Raw genomic sequence first — 20,511 nt, 5'->3', positions numbered from 1 at the left:
CTGTAACGACCGGATTTTCGGACCAGATAGGATCAGCTCACCAAGACACCACCAACCCGGCCGAAACGTAACCACCTCCCTCCTCAGGACCTACTTACCTCGGTACCTAGATACCTTCCCTGGGGATGGGGAATTAGCAATATACAAGCTTATACTATTAACAACACCCCTGAATTCATAGGGATTACTAGAAACAATCACTTATGGCTACGGAATTCCAAATTCTACATCACACTCATACCTTATAGTCTCGCGGCAACTCAGGCCCAGACTATGGTACCTTCCTCCTCATAGTGAAGGGGGCAGTTCTGATCCCTTACCATTACACACCGACCTCAATCAGTGCTCACGCAAGCCGCAATCCTGCGGGTATACACATCGTTTCCTCCTGATGCTCTCACTACTGCCACAATCGGGTAGCGTTAAACACCGTATCCTCCCGGTGCTCGCCCCGCCGCCACAATCGTGTGACGATAAACTCCGTATCCCTCCGGTGCCCTCACTAACGCCGCTACACAACGGCGATCACTGTCCTATTGATACCTTCAACTTTCTCTCTCTGTTGGGAAGTTTCTCTATATATCTAATATCTACTGGGGATGTCTCATACACAATATTATCCCTTATGTGGCAGATAGGCAGTCCAATCCTCTCACACGAGAATGGTCAAATTACAATATGCAAAGGTTATTCTCTGATTTAGGCGCTCCTTCTTCCCTTTATTTGGTTACCACTTACCCGGACGGGAAACGCATCCGTCCATATAGACGCATCCGGCTAGAAGAAAGGTTAGTCTTATCATGACAAACAACACCTGCACAGTGGTTCACTAAGAACTGGGGTCCCTTTATTACACAATAGCAAATTATAATAACGATATAACACTGCAATATGACATATAGCCTAAAAAGCAAAGGAAAGAATTAAGATATGTATGTGCGCGCTAATAAGAAAGGGTCGACGTCACCTTATGAGTACGAAGTCTGGACTTAGTTGTCATCTGGGTTCCCTTCTCGTCTGTGCCTAGGCTCATCTTAGGATCACCCCTGCAATCACGGACACACGTCTGCACCGCTATGCTCTGTCTCCTCTGCTCCCCTCCAAGTCACTGGAACCTCTCTTGTTCTCTGTTTCGTCTGTTTCACTCTCATCGTTCTGCACTACTCCTCTCTCCTCTCTGTCACGGACTATCTTCATCTTTCAACTTCGATCTTATAATTCAGTTTCTGCCGCTCTAGTATTCGTCCGCTCCACTGACTTCTTCACTCTGCATGCTCTGATCTCAGTATCAAAGCTCACCAACTGCTCCAATTAAAGTAACTTCAATCTTTCTGAGTGATCATCAGCCTTCGGTCTTTTCAGACTTCAAAATGGCGACTGTCTGCTCCAAGTTGATTAACTGCAAGATGCTAACGACTAGCTGCCGTCTACTAACTGACTGAATGACCGCGCCTCCTCTCTATACTTTCGCTAATATAGAACCCTCTGCATGCATGGAAATTTCCAGCCAGTAACCTGCCGCCCACCAAATTCTTGTACCACCCCGTGCCAAGGACACGCTCTCAGCCGGCCGGCCTGATGTTGCGTCTTCGACACAGAGAAAAATACAATCTTTCGATAAGGGCCAGCTCGAGCCGGTTCTCTCCAAGCGAATAACACCTTATAACTAAAACATCACATTTGACCTACAAGCATCTCAAGCAGCCGAGGCAGAAAGAAAGATGGGCCTACAAGGCCCGAAGTAAGCAGAAAGATGAATAACTCTATCAGAATATACTAATAACCTTACAAAAGGACGATATAATACCAATACTAAGGAATCTATCCCCTAACATAAGCTACAGGCCCTAAAATAGAGAAAAGAATAAGGAATTATGTCAAGATCAATGGATCAATCTTGTAAATAGGCCAAATCTAAGGCTCTAATCACTCTATTAGAATGATAGTAGGCTAAAGTCACTATCACTCAAAAATAGAACAAAAACCCGGTCACAACATTTCACTCTTGCCTTTAGGCTACTAATATTCGCTAAATGGAACTAACGACAGATCTGGATCTAGTTCGCCATCTGCAGGTTTGAATTAAGGAAGGAATACACTGAATGCAACAACAAATAGCAACTGAGATACAAACAGCAAGTAGGGTACCCCCTAATATTTGACGTAAAGAATGTAAATCTGGTAACCAACTAAAAAGCCAGTCAAACCAACCCTGGTCTATGTGTTTTCTAACTTCTTTGGTCAAATCGTGGAGTTTGTCAATGTGAACTTGAATCGACCTAGTGTGGTCTGATAGATTGAAACAGCAAAGGCCCTCAAAGTCAGAACAGTCATGACCATGTTTGAGTAAAAGGTAAGCTATAGCAGCTCTATTTTGTAGAATTGCCCTACGCTCACCTTGGGCATCTAATAGCAAGTCCGATAGAACCATGGAAGTGTGATTGATGGATTTAACCATCCAGCAGGCCATTTTTCCAATAGATTTAGCATTATACACTGACAAGGAAGGAACACCTACAATAGAGAAAGCCAAACTAAGATATTCAGATTCAGAAAATAAATGTAGTGAAGAGTCACAATTGTCGTCCAATATTACAGCATCACGGGCTATTCGGGAATTCACATTAGGATGTGAAGAGAACATTAGCAAGCTTAATCTAGTAATAGCACAGGGTCCTCCGGTAATATTTGCAGGAATATAGGGCCAAGATGTATTGCCACAAGAGAAAAGCCATCCAGAAGGTAATAACATTGTACGATAGTGGCTCGGGGTGACTACAAGACTTTTACAGGTCATATTATTCTTGACTGAAGTACAGAATTTGGGTAGTCTTTGAAAACATAAAGCTCTTTCGTGATCTGTAAATATAGTGGCACCTTTCAATTTTAGACGAACACATTCAGTTATGGCACTTGGATCACATGTAAGGAAGAAACATAGATCGCCCTGTGTGATATTATATGTAGTTATCTGGGAATGAATTGGGGGTACTGGGTCAGACAGCACCGTACATAAAGGACAGTACTCATGGGTTGCAAAGTCACCTAGAATAATGTTAGGACGGGCATTTGATATATTGAAAATATGGGCAAGGGTCTCCATGGAAGCTGGAACGGCAACCAAACAGGTCGCTAATATGTCCGTTACCGAACGCATCAGTGTCAAACAGAAATGTGGGGAGTTTCACTCTTCGTGCTAGGGTTGTCCAAAAGCTAGATGATGAATCCCACGCAGCAAAGGAACGATGTCTCCTGGTTAGCGAATCATCCAAAGTCTGGGGGTTCTTTCCTCTCCCGGCGTAGCAGGCCAAAAGGAGTCCAGCGCCGGCACATCCTACAACAGCAGTCCAGAAGATGATCTGAAAAGATAAAATCAAATACAGGCATTATTCATTCTCGTAAGTAACATTTATCAGCTGGGATTGCTTCCCAGCTATCTTTCCCTGGTCTCATGACAAGTACCGTATTATCATGACCGGTTGCAATAATTTCAGCTTGCTCAGGGGAATTTTTAGGCGACTGCACCCATACTCTCGCTCCTGGATTATCGGTGGAGCCAAAACCTTTTTGTCCTCGAACAGTTAATAGAGTTGGGGAGGTGCCTTTCTGAATCTCGCCACTGAAAACAGGCATGATTAGCAACTGAGCAACTCGGTCTGGCTTGTGTATTGGTAAATCAACATCACTGCTATTCAGCAGGAGTACTTTGATCTCTCCCTGATAATCACTGTCAATTACACCTCCAAGCACTTGGATGCCTTTTAAGGCCAGGCCCGATCTCGGGGCAATTAATCCAAAACTTCCTATCAGTATTCTGACACCAATGCCAGTTTCAATGACAGCTCGATCTCTTCCTTTTATAGTAATTTCATTCATGGCATGCAGGTCTAAGCCTGCGGAACCTGGGGTTGCTCTGCATGGAGCTAGGGCTCCAGGGGAAATTTCCCAATACATTACAGTGTTCTCAACTGTATTTGGTCTAGCATCAACAGCTGGAGGAAATAAACGCATTAATGGGGAGTCAGCATTTAAATACTGGCGATTATTGAAAATCAACAGTGCATGAAACAAATGATCTCTCCAATTCTTATATTTGTCATCAGATAATTTACGCAATTGATCTTTTAGCAAACCATTCATTCTCTCCACAAGGCCTGCTGCCTGTGGGTAGTACGGTATGTGAAACACCCATTCAATGTTTTCCACACAAAATTCCTGTACCAGTCTTCCTTTGAAATGGGATGCATTGTCAGATTGTATTTGAAATGGGACACCATAATACAGCATAATTAATTCCAACGTTTTGATGGTATTTACCTGAGTAGCTCGTTTACAGGGAAAGGCCACTAAAAGACCACTAGAAGTGTCTACAATGGTGCATATGTATTGACAATTTTTACTCCTGGGGAGGGGGCCGCTGTAATCAATCTGCCAAATTTGAGCGGGTAATTTACCTCGATATAATTGTCCTCTAACAATTTGGGGTACTTTTCGTTGTCTAGAATGTTGACAGATAGGACAATGCATTATAGTATCTTTAATTAAATTTAGAGGAATATAAATTCCTCGGTCAGCAGCCCACCTGCTAGTGGCTCTTTCTCCAAAATGTCCTGCTTTCTGATGGGCCCATTTCGCCAATCCCGCCAAATCAGAATTCTGCATGTCCACCACTGCCTCAGCAATTTTAGATTTCTCATCTGCAATATTGTGTGAGAATTTGTCAAGGGAGTCTATTGGTGTATGGGCATCCACATGAAAGATGGTAACTGTACTTTGCGGAAGCAATTACCAAATTTCTTGCCATAATTCTTTACCCCAAAGTTCTTTAGAATGTAATTCCCAATTGCGAGCATACCATGTGGGTAACCAGACCGCCAATCCATTAGCAGTGGACCAGGAGTCAGTAAAACTGTGACACGTACCAGGCAGTTCCTGTTTTAAAACTTGGTAAACAGCATACAGTTCAGCAAATTGACTACTTTTTCCTTCACCAGTTGTACTCAGCAATTTTTGTGTGAAAGGATTATAGGACACTGCCTTCCAATGCCTCTTCTCTCCTATGTACCTCGCTGAACCATCCGTAAACCACACATGGTTTCTGTCCTCTGGACAAATCATCAAATGGCTTACCCCACTTAACAGGGGATTCCTGTGCTATAGGTACGGAGCAATCCCTCTCGGTCTCTTTCAATGGCGCCAGCGCCACTTGCTCATGTAACATCGCAACACCTTTCGGTCCCACACTTGCTCTGTCTTGTATGTACCATTTCCACTTAATCACACTCGCCTCTTGAGCATGTCCAATTCGATGAGTTTTCGGCGAACTCAAAACCCATTGCATAATAGGAATTTCAGGTCTCAATCACATCATGTCCCAAGGTCAATTGCTCGGTATCCACCAGAGCCCAATAACATGCAAGTAACTGTTTTTCAAAGGGTGTGTAACGCTCACCAGCATCGGGTAACTTTTTAGTCCAGAAACCTAGCGGTACTTTATTTCTGCCTTGTTTTTGCCACAAACTCCAATTCGCGTAAGGACCTTGCACAGACACATTCAGATCCACATCACCATCACGTACAGGCCACAGATCCAAAGCATGCTGGATCGCTTCTTTTGCCAAATCAAACGCATCTTGCTGCGGTTTATTCCATTCAAACGCATTCTTTTTACGAGTGACTCTATACAAAGGGGCTAATATCTGAGTATTCTTTTCGGGGAATTCTACCTAGATTTCATTTCAACATTTGTTTGTACTGCAGGAGTTTCCTTTCCACCTAAACCAGTAATTGTGAAAAATTGTCCTTTGGGTTTCCATAAATTAAAGTGGCCTCCGCTCCTGTATCTACCAATGCTCGGGCCCTCTGTATGTTACGATGTCTCCAAAAAATTTCGATATCTACATAGGGTCTATTGTCTTTGTGAGCCCAACTGCGTACTGGAGCTTGACCTATTTCCTAGTCATTTTTATTGCGTTCTGACAACCAAGACAGATCAGGGTAAAGACTCTCAAATTTTTTAGGCAATGTAACTTCTTGTTCGTACCCTTTCCCGTCACGAAACGGGTTCTTGTCATCTACATTGTATTGTGAATTACGTTCAGAAAACCTGTGTCGTTCCTCTCTTCTCCTTATTTCGGGGGACTGATCCCTTTCATCTCTGTATCTGTTTTCAACACGCTCATCTCTCCCCCTCTTTCTCACCCTCTCTCTCTCACGCCGAGGGGACACATCTCTCTCATTCCGTCGTCTATCACGCCGATCTGAATCATCACGACGTCTGTCATCCCCACCGTCATCAGAATATTCACGATCACAATCATGCTTCCGTACACGTCTAACACCCTCCTTTCTGTCCAAACCACGTTTGCGAAACATAGCCCACAAACGATTATTAGGTTCACCATCAATCTCTTCTCTCTTCACGCCATCATCCAACAGGGCAAGAAACATATCACGTCTAGTAAACTGATAATTTCCACCAGTACGACCCTCAGGTCTGGATTGCCTTTCAGGTTTAAGCCATTCGCCCAATTCACCAAGCTGCCGTACAGCTTCAAGCACTAAGGACAAAGGGTTACCAGTTTGATTGATCAACAATGTCATCATAACTTGCTTATATGCAACAGGGGAAGAACGGATAATACGGTTCCGCACAGAAGACGTCAAGAAACCATCCAATAATCTGTCAGATGTACTCAGAAAAATCGCAGTCTTCATCACCTCCTCTTTCAGTCTTTGTGCTGCATCTCTCAAAGTATACCATGGCTTATCATTCAGAGGCCAGTCAGATTCAGTAGGGTACTTGTGATTACAGCGATCAGTCGCTAATTGAAGCAAACTTATTTGACCATTGACATTATAGTTCCGGAAATGATCCTGTACAGTAGAATCAGAACTCAAAGAACAAAACTTCAAAGCATCTCCCATATCCAACATGATGCCAGCAGCACCCAATTCAAAGAGACGCACCATCCACGTAAGCAAAGCCTCACCGGGCCGTTGTCGAAATCGTTCCAAAATATCACTAACTTCTTGTTGCGTAAAGTCTTCTAAGCTATCCAAAGGAATACCATTAGGATTACCAGGAGCCTGCTGTAACTTTTGTCGAAAAAACGGATGTGCAGAAACCTCAGTACGAGGATCACAAGGAACTCGATCAGATTTACAATACCGACCACGCTCGCCGGAATAGTCACGTTTGTCAGAAGTATTAATTTTACAGTCACGTCCATTGCGAGAACACTCGCGTCTGTCAGACTCCTCAGCCGAGGAGCCAGAATCATTTGAGTCCCAGATATTACCGTCCCACTCATCAGGGTTCCAGTCCAGTCTGGCTTTCGCCACGACCAGACGCACTTTTCATTTGCTAACTCGACCACGTCGATTCTTATATTTGTATTTAGCAATACGAATAGCAGCTCTTTCAGCAATAGTTTGATAAGTGTCAAGTTTGTCGGTAAGCAATTTGTTTTGACATCTCAAGAGTGTCAGCATTTTGCACTTCAACAAACTTGTCTTCAAGATCAGTACATTGACGTTGCATTTTCACATATATCTCATGTACAATCCTGTATGTATACAACACAATCCAACCTCTGCGTCCTAACATAGGAAGCTCCTCGCCCTTCACAATCGGCGCCTTCTGCAAGCAAGCAATCACATGAGCCGGATCCGCTGCTTCCAAACAAGAACTCCAAGTCTCACTCAAACCAGTACAATCAGCCCACTCATGAGCCAATGCCTCGTACGGCGTTGATTCCTATCTGGGAATTTCAACGGGCAAATTAAAAGTAGATTTTGACCTTCTCAAAAACATCGCGCCAACAACAAAAAGATATATACAATTATAAACAAATAATATACAAAATGTACTCCGAAAGCGCCGAGCGCAAACCAACAAGATAAAAACAAAACCGCGCTACCAGGCTTATGTAAGCGGTTCGTGACGCCAGATGTAACGACCGGATTTTCGGACCAGAAAGGATCAGCTCACCAAGACACCACCAACCCGGCCGAAACGTAACCACCTCCCTCGTCAGGACCTACTTACCTCGGTACCTAGATACCTTCCCTGTGGATGGGGAATTCGCATATATACAAGCTTTTACTATTAACACCCCTGAATTCATAGGGATTACTAGAAACAATCACTAATGGCTAGGGAATTCCAAATTCTACATCACACTCATACCTTATAGTCTCGAGGCAACTCAGGCCCAGACTATGCTACCTTCCTCCTCATAGTGAAGGGGGCAGTTCTGATCACTTACCATTACACACTGACCTCAATCAGTGCTCACGCAAACCGCAATCCTGCGGGTATACACATAGTTTCCTCCCGATGCTCTCACTACTGCCACAATCAGGTGGCGTTAAACACCGTATCCTCCCGGTGCTCGCGCTGCCGCCACAATCGTGTGACGATAAACACTGTATCCCTCCGGTGCCCTCACTAACGCCGCTACACAACGGCGATCACTGTCCTATTGATACCTTCAACTTTCTCTCTCTTTTGGGAAGTTTCTCTTCACTCTGCATGCTCTGATCTCAGTATCAAAGCTCACCAACTGCTCCAATTTAAGTAACTTCAATCTTTCAGAGAGCTCATCAGCCTTCGGTCTTTTCAGACTTCAAAATGGCGACTGTCTGCTCCAAGTTGATTAACTGCAAGATGCTAACGACTAGCTGCCGTCTACTAACTGACTGAATGACCGCGCCTCCTCTCTATACTTTCGCTAATATAGAACCCTCTTCATGCATGGAAATTTCCAGCCAGTAACCTGCCGCCCACCAAATTCTTGTACCACCCCGTGCCAAGGACACGCTCTCAGCCGGCCGGCGTGATGTTGCGTCTTCGACAGAGGAAAAATACAATCTTTCGATAAGGGCCAGCTCGAGCCGGTTCTCTCCAAGCGAATAACACCTTATAACTAAAACATCACATTTGACCTACAAGCATCTCAAGCAGCCGAGGCAGAAAGAAGGATGGGCCTACAAGGCCAGAAGTAAGCAGAAAGATGAATAACTCTATCAGAATATACTAATAACCTTACAAAAGGACGATATAATACCAATACTAAGGAATCTATCCCCTAACATAAGCTTATAGGCCCTAAAATAGAGAAAAGAATAGGGAATTATGTCAAGATCAATGGATTCGTCTTGTAAATAGGCCAAATCTAAGGCTCTAATCCCTCTATTAGAATGATAGTAGGCTAAAGTCACCATCACTCAAAAATAGAACAAAAACCCGGTCAGAACACCGTCCCAAATATGGAACACTATTTTTTGGCATCTCAACTGCAATGGGTGGCCAGGTGGGTGTCCGAGTCATGCTTGACGGAGTATGGTCCTCTATAAGCATTGGACATGATACTTCACATTTTCCATCCATGCTCTCGCCCGCCCAGTCCCTCCCACTGTTGGTACAGGTGGCTTATAGATGTTTACGTCATAGCTTGTTTCTCATGAAGCAGACCACGCCATATACGCCTGCCCTTCCAATACTAGGCATGCCTAGGGGGGCTGGGAAGTCGGAACTCGCAGCTTGGCACGAGGCAGGCATTCACATGGTGGTGGACCTATATAGCAACAGTGTGTGAAGAGGGAGTCCAACCCGGGCTCTTTCTTAGTCATGCCTACTGGACCGGCATGAAGTCATTGGAAATACATCAGAGAAAAAAATCCAGAAGAAATTCCATCCATATATGAAATTAGTTAAAAGAGTTCCATTTAAAATATGTTCTTTCTTTTTGGTCAGGTCACAACCTCCGTCTTTCAGAGGTTGCACCTCTTACTGCAATACATACACGAGTTAGGCAGAGAGAGGCATCTCACTAAATAGTTTGTGGAGGCACTTCGTATACACATCTCTGTTTGGTTAACATCCTTGAGGAACCTCTGGGAGTCGGACCTGGCTCGCCCATGCACATCCAAAGACTGGAACATGACTTGAGCATGATGTTGTCCAGCCCCACGTCAGTCCCCAGGAATACAAGGTTCCTTCTCATCCAGTTCTATATACTACACAGAGCATACCTCTCCCCTGATAAAATCAACAGATATTTCCACAGGCAAGACGCATGCTTCCTGAGCTGAAAGCTTACTGGTGCCGATTTCTACACATGATGTGGATGTGTCCTGCACTACACATCTACTGGGAGGGAGCGATACAACTCTTGAAGTCCTGCACTGATAGAACACTGCCAAATAACTGGGAGGCCAGCATACTGGGTGTGTTCACCAGGGACAAAGCACACAGAGCCACTACCCAATTCCTGGAACTGACTGAAAGAAATATTACCAAATGCTGGAAGTCGGAAGACCCCCCCCCCCCACTGACCCCACAGGCTTGGTCTCACTCCATACTGAAGTAGGCCAACACAGAGAGTGCTGCCCTACAGAGGGAGGACACCCTTTGCCTAGATAAATAACCAATCTCATCTCAGTGGAATATAATACTATTGTCACTCCAGGTAGCTCTGACTCAGAGGAGTGCTTCTGACAGCCCTTACACAGGACCTCCTGAATTAAGCCCGTAATCGGGATGTCATACATGAACAACTGGCTCAAATACACAATACATACACTAGAGGGATCACTGACAGAATATCGAGGAGGAAAATATCGACCTACCAAAATATCGTGGACAAAATATAGAATGCCAAAATATTGAATTCCTATCTACAAACAGGTAAGTACAAAAATATTGAATCCAAAATATTGTTGTAAATAATAGTTTGTTAAAATATCGAATTATTTAAATGTATTAAAAGTGATGTAAAATTAATAAAATAATAACTATAATTAAATAAATAACCTTAAAATTAATAAATAATTAATGTTAGTAAAAGAAAAAAACATGTATTTTTTAATACATATATCCATTAACTTAATAATAAATAAAAATATTCAATATTTTTAGCATAGGATAGTGGGAGGGTAAAATTTACTATTCCCACTCCAGAGAGTGCAACAGTAGGGAAAGAGTTGGATAGTGTAGGGGTAAAAATTACTATTCCCACTCCAGAGAGTGCAATAGTAGGGAATGCGTTGGATAGCGTAGGGGTAAAAACTACTATTCCCACTCCAGAGAGTGCAACAGTAGGGAAAGCGTTGGATAGCGGGAGGGTAAAAATTACTATTCCCACTCCAGAGAGTGCAATAGTAGGAAAAGCATTGGATAGCGTAGGGGTAAAAATTACTACTTCCACTCCAGTGAGTGTAACAGTAGGGAAAGCGTTAGATAGCGTAGGGGTAAAAATGACTATTCCCACTCCAGTGAGTGCAATAGTAGGGAAAGTAATGATTTAATATTTAAAATCAAATACATTCATTATCAATACCAATACAAACTATAATTAAAATTAATTACCAATTACAACATATTTAATAAATAATTATGAATACTAATAAATATTATTTATTAAAAATGTATTACCTATTCATAATTAATTAACAACAAATTAAGTTTTACTACCAGAAATGTAATAAGTCATAAAAAAGTACCAATTAATTAATTAACAGTAAATTAATCAACACACAAAAATAATTTCAATAATTACAATTAAATTACTTCCCACCTTATAAACTCACAACCCGCTCTGAATAATAAAATACAATTTACATAATTATCAATTAATACAAATTAATTATGAATTAATAAAAATGAATGACAATTAATAATTCACAATAAATTATCAATACAAATAAATAAAAATACATATTTACTCAATTACAATTAAATTACTTCCCACCCTATTCCCTTATAAACCCATAACCCGCTACAGAACTAAAACGCAAAATTAAATGAAAAAATAATTAATAATTCCTAAAAAGTATTATTTAAGTTACTATAATTAATTTACTTCCCACCCTATTCCCCTATAAACACTCAACCCGCTACGGAATTAAATTATGCAAAAATTAAATAACGTAAAATTCATACTTTAAAAAAATTAAACATACATTACAAAAATAATCTACACTTTTCACACATATACTAACATACATAACACTTTAAAAAAATTCAATATTATAAAAAATTCGATATATTTTAATGCCTATATTATATAAGCCACTGACAGCTCCTGAGGCGGAAGCAGGGAGACACGAGCAAAACCTAAGCACTGTAACTTTTAAAACTGTTTTTACCTGTGTGAATCACCTTTGCCCAGAGCACTCCCCCTCCTCTAATAATCGCCGAATTTGCACCGCGCAGCCTACTTGAACGCTGCTGCGGCGCGCTGAAAACTTTCTGCCGCCATCACAGAGGGACGAGAGGCCACGCCCACATTCCTGAGGCCACGCCCCCTTCTCCCTTACAACATGTGCTTGAACCGGACGCGCAGCGGACGCGCACAGCGGGCGCGCCAAAGGTAAGCCCGTCTGTGCCCGTCCGGGCCCAGCCGGCCCTAGGCCCAGAACCTCTGCCCGACCCCACAAGTGACCGCTACAGCTACACACAAAGAGACTTTCTGTCCCTCAAACCCACGAAAAACGCTAACTGCCACTATACAAAGGGGAAAAAACCTTCATCAACTGCGACCTATGCAGCCCACTCCACACCACGGTTGAACACTACGCCCTGCAATTGGGCCTCCTGAACTGTAGATCCCTCCCGAAACACTCTCTAGAGTTAAACCTCCTCATACAGGACCACAAGACAGACATTCTGTTCCTTACGGATACGTGGCTAACCCTTAATTCGGAAGCCGACATCGTAAGTGCCCTCCCTCAAGGATTCCTAGTCTATTTCCAGAACAGACCCCTCGGTAGAGGAGGTGGCCTTGCAATAATATATAGGGAAAAATTTGTTTGCAGAGCAAAAAATGGTGGCATCGAAGACTGTGAGAGCTGCCATTTCGCTATACAAATTTCACCCACAGTCTCCCTCTCCGGCCTACTCGTATACCGCCCACCCGGAGTCCCGACTCGGTTCTCCAGTGCCCTAATAGAAACAGTTACTACACTGGCAGCCTCCACCCCCAACTTCATGATCCTGGGAGATCTCAATCTCCACTTCAATGACCCCCAGGACTCGGTTGCGTCCGATCTCCTCCTCGACCTCACTTCATACGAACTGAAACTAGTCAATTCAGAGGTGACGCACAACAAAGGTCACCTACTTGACCCCATTTTTACCAACATCCACGAGCTGAGAATCGTGGACGGACCACTTCTTGGTACCACTATCCTGGCAAATCAGTGCCCTGCCACCCCAACCTCTTAAGACGCAGTGTCGTAATTTGACGGTGATCAGGTTAGCGTTAAGCTTTGCTACACGAATTTCCCCTTATCTTGACTATGGTGTTCGGAAGCCATTTTGAACACACTGGCGGCCATTTCATATGAATGCGCTGCCTCGTGGTCAGCATGCCCTTTTGTCCTTCCTCTGTACCACTGACCACCTAACTTGCCCAGCAACAGGCTATTTTTAGTACTGGTCAAGCTTGCACATGCGTAGTCAAACCCTCTGTACTAGTGGACAGTCATCACTTAGGAATGTCCCTCTAAACTGACCAGTGGTGTTGTAACTCCTCCCATGAGTTGGCTGTGTTCCAAAAATGACCATATATGTACCTAAACTGAGCAAATGTGTTCCGCCTACTCTTTTTATTACTGTAAAACTGTATAAAAGATGTCTCGCACCGATGTTCGGTGTGATACTTCTTGCATTACCGAAGGGTGCTGTAGGAATGTACCACCACCCCATGGGGTCCTAATAAACTTGTCTTTTGCATTTTCCAGTTTCCGTGCCAACATCTGTTTTATGGTGTAGCGGGTTTTGCGGAATATGTAGGCCTGGAGAACCCAATACCACAAATTGGCGACCACGAAGGGACTCATTGGCGACTCGGATGCCCGAAGGAGAGGTCGTGACGAAGGATTGGAAATTCGCCATGGACGCGTACGCTGCCACTGAGTGACCCGAGTCTTGGCACCCACGGTGTTTTCTTCCTTTCCTTCTGATCTGACCTTCCAGGTGGCGCCGGTCCCCGACTGAGATCCTGCTCGTTCGAGTTGTCGTACAGTGCCGGTTTGGCTGATTCGATTAAAGAACTTGGCAGTTGGAACCTGGATATTTGAGAATTTGGTAAGCTTGTGATTGGTAAGATTGTCTACGGACGCTTACTGTGGCTCTTTGAATATGTTTTGAGTTAGCTAACATTTGGTTCTATGATTTGAATTATATGTGCAGTGCACTTCACATAGGCGGGCAGTGTGGAGATATTTCTCTAACTTTGTATTTGTTTGAACGGCACACCTTGTGTGAAGTATATTAAGTGCCATTTTGTAATATCGCGTTTCCGTGATATTTTGACATGCCCGTTTTAAGCACACTCCGAGGGATGTGCTGTCTTGGAAAAGGTACCAATTATCGATTAAATGAATCTCAGCCGGCTCCCCCAGAGGGGACCCCTAATCGCGAAATGTACGTTAAATTTGGCATTCCCCCTATTTTATACAGCACATTGTGGCACAAGTACACCAAAACTGATCCCGAATTACAATGGCCACTACATGGGTCGTTTGATTTACGAAAGGTTCAGTATGTGGAGCAATGTTTGTTTCAGCGCAGGTCTAGACAAGATATGTTTGATTGTGTACGTATGTGGGAGAAAGCGGTGCGTGAGCGAATGAAGCGTGAATTAGCCTTGGCGGACAAAGAGCAGCGGAAGGCTGCTCGGGATAAGGCTTTACAGCTGGAGGAGAAGGAGTTGCAGGAGAAGAAAGAGAGGGAGGCACGGGAACGTAATTTGCAAACGAAGGGTCAATTCCCTATTCGACGTCCTCTTTATCCTGTCCTTACTAATGAAGTTGATGATTTGTCATTATTAGATCGTTGCCCGCCTCCGTATGTTCTACCTACGGCCCCAGATGAGGATTCGGACGGAGACGATCAAGGGGGTAGTCGTGTGAGGTTAAGTGCCAGTGAGACTGCGGAACTGCGTAGTTTTGCCCGCAAACTTAATTTGAACAAAATAACTATATCGGAGATTAATGACCAAATGAGTAGGTGGTCTGAACGAGAACGGTTGTATTTTTTGAGTACATTTGGAGATGAAGTTGTAGAACGATTTAGAAAGTATTCAGATGATTTGGAACCTAAGGATGTATCAGTTGGTCGTGAGAATATGAGTAACGGTCTTTTTGTTATTGCAGATGCAGATCGTTTTTTTCAGCAGTTGGTCAAGCTACGGGATGAGGCGTCAAGATTACGGGAAGCGAGAAAAGCATCAGAGGCGCCTGCGCCGGGATCGACGGAGCAATCCAAAGAGTGTTCTATCTTTGGAGCAGATAAGAGTTCTACAGTTCATGTTATGCCTATGCGCGAAGCTGCACCTTTGTATGTCCCTCCTAAAGGGCAAGGTACAAGTGATGACAAATTGTCTGGGGATGCGAAGGGTTATTTTATATATAATTGGGTTTATACACCTTGGAATAGAGCAGATGTTATGGCACTGAAAAATGCTTTGCCTGACCCCCGTAAGAATCCGGCAGCTTTCTATGAAGGAGTGGAAGGGGCTATTTCTTCGTGTTTTATGACGCTAGTTGATATTGACCTTTTCTTTGGGTTAATATTGCCTCCTGATATGTGGAGAGCAATTCGTAAGTTCGATGATGGAGCGGTCCTGGGGGCGTATTGGAAAACTCTATCCCAAGCTGATTTAGACAGGGAACCTGCATGTAAGCCATGTCAATTAATCTTAGATCTCCCGACGGCTACTTTGAACAAATTAAAAACGCTCGTTCCCCCTAAAAAGATTGATTGGACCATGCTAGCTTCTTGTAAACAGAAGGCGGATGAGTCGGTTTCTGACTTCTTCTCACGTTTTGAAGAAGCATTTCATGACTACAGTGGGCAGTTACTAACAGACGATACGGGTAGGCATTTGTTCGTTGACAAGTATGTAGCGAATCTCCTACCGGAGATTGCAAAACGTTTAAAGACTAGTGAAAGTTCCTGGACCACGGCGACCCCTGCTTCTTTATTGACTATGGCTCAGTATTATGAACGACAGGAATTAGAGGCTAAAGAAAGTACTGATAAGAAAGCGAAGGAATTGAAGACGAAAGTGATGTTGGCTCAGGTTTATGCTACACAGCCGAGAGGGAATGATAGAGGAAGGCGTGGATCATATGGTACGTCTTCTGGTCGTACCGACATTGCTGAGGATCAGTGTGCATATTGTAAAGAGTTTGGACATTGGGCCTCAGACTGTCCGGTGCTTCGAGAACAACGTAATCAGCGTGGTCGAGGAGGTGGAAGGACAGGGAATAGTTATTCAGGAGCGAGGGGTGGAGCAAGTGATCGCGGCAGGTTTGAAGCGAGGGGTCGTGGTCAGGCCGATAATAATAATACTTTTGATCGACGGAATCAGTATCAGATATCGGAGGGTGAGAATGTGGAGTCTCAGGATTATGTACATGCATAGGATTGCGTAGGGTGGTGTGTGGAATCGGTTGAAGTACCAGTAGATCAAAGAGGTCCATATGTATCAGCGGGCGTTTTGGGTTCTACTGATCAGTTCCTGGTTGATACGGGAGCTACTCGTAGTGGTCTGTCTAAAAACTTGGTTCCAAGGGCTCCCCTGTCTGGCGAAACGATTACATCAATAGGGTTCGATGGAACACCCTCTCTTAGCCCATTGTCACAACCCCTTACATTTTACATTGACAGATTCTTTGGTCCGTGCCCGTTCTTATTGTCACCAAACACTCCAGACAATATTATGGGAATAGATTTGCTTAAATACTTCCGAGCAACAATAGGCTGCGCTCCTGAAGGAGTGCGGGTTATTTTGAATGACAATTACCCAGATGTAGAGAGATTGTGCACTATGCAAGAAATTGAAGCGCTGGCCTCTCTCCTAAAAACGTTATGGGCTACTTCAGACACGGATGTGGGACAGATGCTTATTCCCCCTATTCGAATAACTGTCAAGGAGGGAGTGCCTCTGCCTCGTGTACCGCAGTATTAAATACCCAGGGAGGGTGAGGTTGCTTTAACTCTTATTGTACACGACTTGATCATTGCGGGCGTTGTGGAGGAAGTTCCCTATAATGTCTGTAACAGCCCTATTTTACCGATTTTAAAGAAAGATACTGATGACAAAATCTATCGATTTATTATTGATTTAAGAGAAATTAACAAGATAGTAGTGCCCCAGTACCCAGTGGTGTCCGATATAACCACCTTACTTACTCTGATTCCGCCCACGGCCACCACGTTTACCGTGATTGACCTAAAAAATGCCTTCTTTTCCATTCCCATCCATCCTGATAGCAGATATCTGTTTGGTTTCACGTTGAATAATAAATCGTATAGATTTTGTTGAGTTCCTCAAGGCTATACAGAAAGTCCTAGCATTTATAGCCAGGCTTTAAAAAGACAGCTCGATTCTTTTGATTTGCAGTCTGGAGTGACTCTTATCCAGTATGTCGATGACATTCTACTTGCAGCAGATACGCAAGAACAGTGTGAGGAGAGTACTCTTACTTTGCTCTCCTTTCTTGCTCAGAATAATCACAAAGTTTCTAGGAAAAAGCTTCAATATTGTAGACCAAACGTGACCTACCTCGGTCATCTTTTGTCTAAGGAGGGACGTGCATTGACATCTGATCGAATCCAAGCGATTTTAGATACACCAGTCCCCCGTACTCAGAGATGTGCGCGCTTTTATAGGCTTAATGACTTTTTGTAGACAGTGGATAATGGGATTTTCACATATTATAAAGCCCTTGTTAGTACTATTGTCTAAGACCACACCAATGCCCCTTGAATGGACAGATGAATGTCAGAATGCTTTTGAACAATTGAGACAAGCTCTTTGTTCTGCACCAGTGTTAGGTACACCAGATTATACGAAGATTTTCACATTATATGTACACGAGAAGGATGGGTGTGCATTGTCAGTCCTAGTGCAGACACACGGGGATAAACAGAGACCTTGCACGTATTTTTCGGCACTACTTGACCCCGTATCACGAGGATTACCTGGGTGTTTTTGAGCAGTTGCAGCAACAGCAGTGGCCATACGACAGAGTGAGGGAATAGTTTTGTCACATAAATTGCTGGTGTTAGTTCCCCATGCGGTAGATGCTCTGTTAAATCAAACAAAGACCCAGTACTTAACGAGTGCACGTTTAACAGGATATGAGCTAACGCTGTTGGCGCCACATATCACACTAAAGAGATGTGCTACTCTGAACCCTGCTACTTTATTGCCATATCCAGTTGCTGAGGGCCAGGAGTAAGAACACCATGATTGTGTTTTCCTGACTGAAGAACAAACAAAGGGTCGTGTCGACTTACAGGATACGCCACTTCCAGATGTGGATGGGGAACTGTGGGTTGATGGATCGTGTTTAAGGCTGCCAGATGGTACAACTTCCGCAGCATATGTGATCACGACACTTAAGACAGTGGTAGAAACAGCACGAATACCACAGAAATCGGCCCAAGCAGCGGAACTGATAGCCTTAACAAGAGCATGTGAATTGAGTGCTGGCTTGTGTGTGAACATCTACACTGATAGCCGGTACGCCTTTGGAGTAGCGCATGATTTCACACGGAGTGCACATCATGCACGGAGAACTAGTGCGTGATCTTCTGAATGCGCTACTTTGTCCAAAGAAAGTGGCGATAATCAAATGCAGTACACATAAGAAAGTGACAGACAAAGTAGGACAGGGAAACGCCTTTGCAGATTGCATAGCGAGGGAAACTGCTATGTTACGAAATGCCTCGCCAATGTATGTAGTGAAATCACAGGCTGAGCGATGGCATGATGCTAGAGAGGAGATATTAGACATTCAGAAATCAGCGTCTGAAGCAGAACTTGCAACCTGGGCAGCGGAGGGAGTGCTAGATGATGAGGGTTGTTGGAGAAGCAAAGATATGGAAAGATGGAAATTGCCTGCAGCTTACTTGCAAGCAATGGTCCAAATGATACATGGATTGGCACATGTTGGAGCTCTCGCAATTACTAGATTGCTTACGTTAGTCTGGGAGCATCCTGAGATACGGCCAAAAGAGTAGTGCAGACCTGTCTGATATGCTTGCAGCACAATCCTGCTAAAGAGACGTATACTCCGAAAGGAGGGTTTGTTCCACCTACTGCACCATTCGAAGTACTACAAATGGATTACATCCAGCTTGAGCATTGCAATAACCTTAAATATGTCTTAGTGGTGGTGTGTGCTTTCAGTAAATGGATTGAGGCTTTCCCCACGAAGGATAATACAGCGCTGACAACAGCTAAGGTTTTGCTCAAAGAGTACTTCCCTCGCTATGGTGTTTGTAAATGTTTGTGGAGCGATAATGGTCCTCATTTTGTTGGGAAAATTGTGGAGTATGTGATGAAGGGATTGGGAATTCAGCAGAAATTTCATGCTGTATTCCATCCGCAGTCAGCAGGTCTTGTGGAAAGATATAATGCTACTTTGAAATTGAAGCTAGCAAAGATCGTGGCATCCACATCTTTGAAATGGCCGGATGCTCTGCCTCTGGCATTGCTATCTATCAGATCAGTGCCCCATTCCCGAACTGGCCTCACACCTTAAGAAGCGGTGTTTGGAAGGCCTATGAATATATGGGGAGTTCCTAAGCCTCGATTGTTACATGATGTGCCTTGTATAATGATGAGCGATTATTTGGCACGATTAACAAATGATTTACTTTCCATTCATCAACAGGTTCGAGAAGCGCTCCCCGACAATTCCATTGGAGAAGCTCACAATCTTCGTCCTGGCGACCATGTAATGGTCAGGTCCTTTGAGAGAACAAGCAGCTTGGAGCCGAGGTGGCGTGGGCCCGAGCAAGTGCTACTAGCGACTCGAACGGCTGTGCGAGTTACTAACAGGAAACGATGGGTCCATTCAACTCATTGTCGTCGTGTCTCTCCGGACCTGGTGAGCCCAACTGTGCTGTCTGATTATCAAGACATCTTGGACAAGGAGAAGAGCCCAGCTGTTACGTCTACTGAATCGGAGGGAGCCTTCCCGGACCACACTGTCCCTGGTAAAGAGAGATACAATCTACGATCAAGAAATGCAGCTGTTTTGTGCGAGACTGGTTGAGTTACCGCTCCAGGTTTGTGAAACGGAAGCCGGGAATATCAAGGGGGGGGGGGGGGATCTGTTCTGCCAAGTGTAGCGACACCCGTCTTGAATCTTGGAGAAGAAACCAAAGGCTACCTCGGAGCTCAGCACTCATATTTTTATTTTTTAGTTACTTTTTGAGACATTTTGAACTTTGAACTATGAACTATGGCATCTTCTACAATGCGAATTAAGAGAATTCTTGGTGCTGTACTTTTTGTTATAACAATTGTGGTGATAGCAGTGATAGCTTGGGTAGTAGAACTCCTGGTGCCGGCAAGAGAACATTTATTGCCAACTACCTCAATTCCATCCGAACATTTTCATTTCACTTTGCCTTATCATGAAGAACGACACAGACAGACTTATTTGAATAATAGTTTCATCCAGATTTTGCATCACACC

Source organism: Lissotriton vulgaris, chromosome 6, assembly GCF_964263255.1.
Source record: "Lissotriton vulgaris chromosome 6, aLisVul1.2, whole genome shotgun sequence".
Taxonomy (NCBI): domain Eukaryota; kingdom Metazoa; phylum Chordata; class Amphibia; order Caudata; family Salamandridae; genus Lissotriton; species Lissotriton vulgaris.
The sequence above is the reverse complement of the archived record's forward strand: the minus strand, read 5'-3'. Positions refer to the sequence as shown.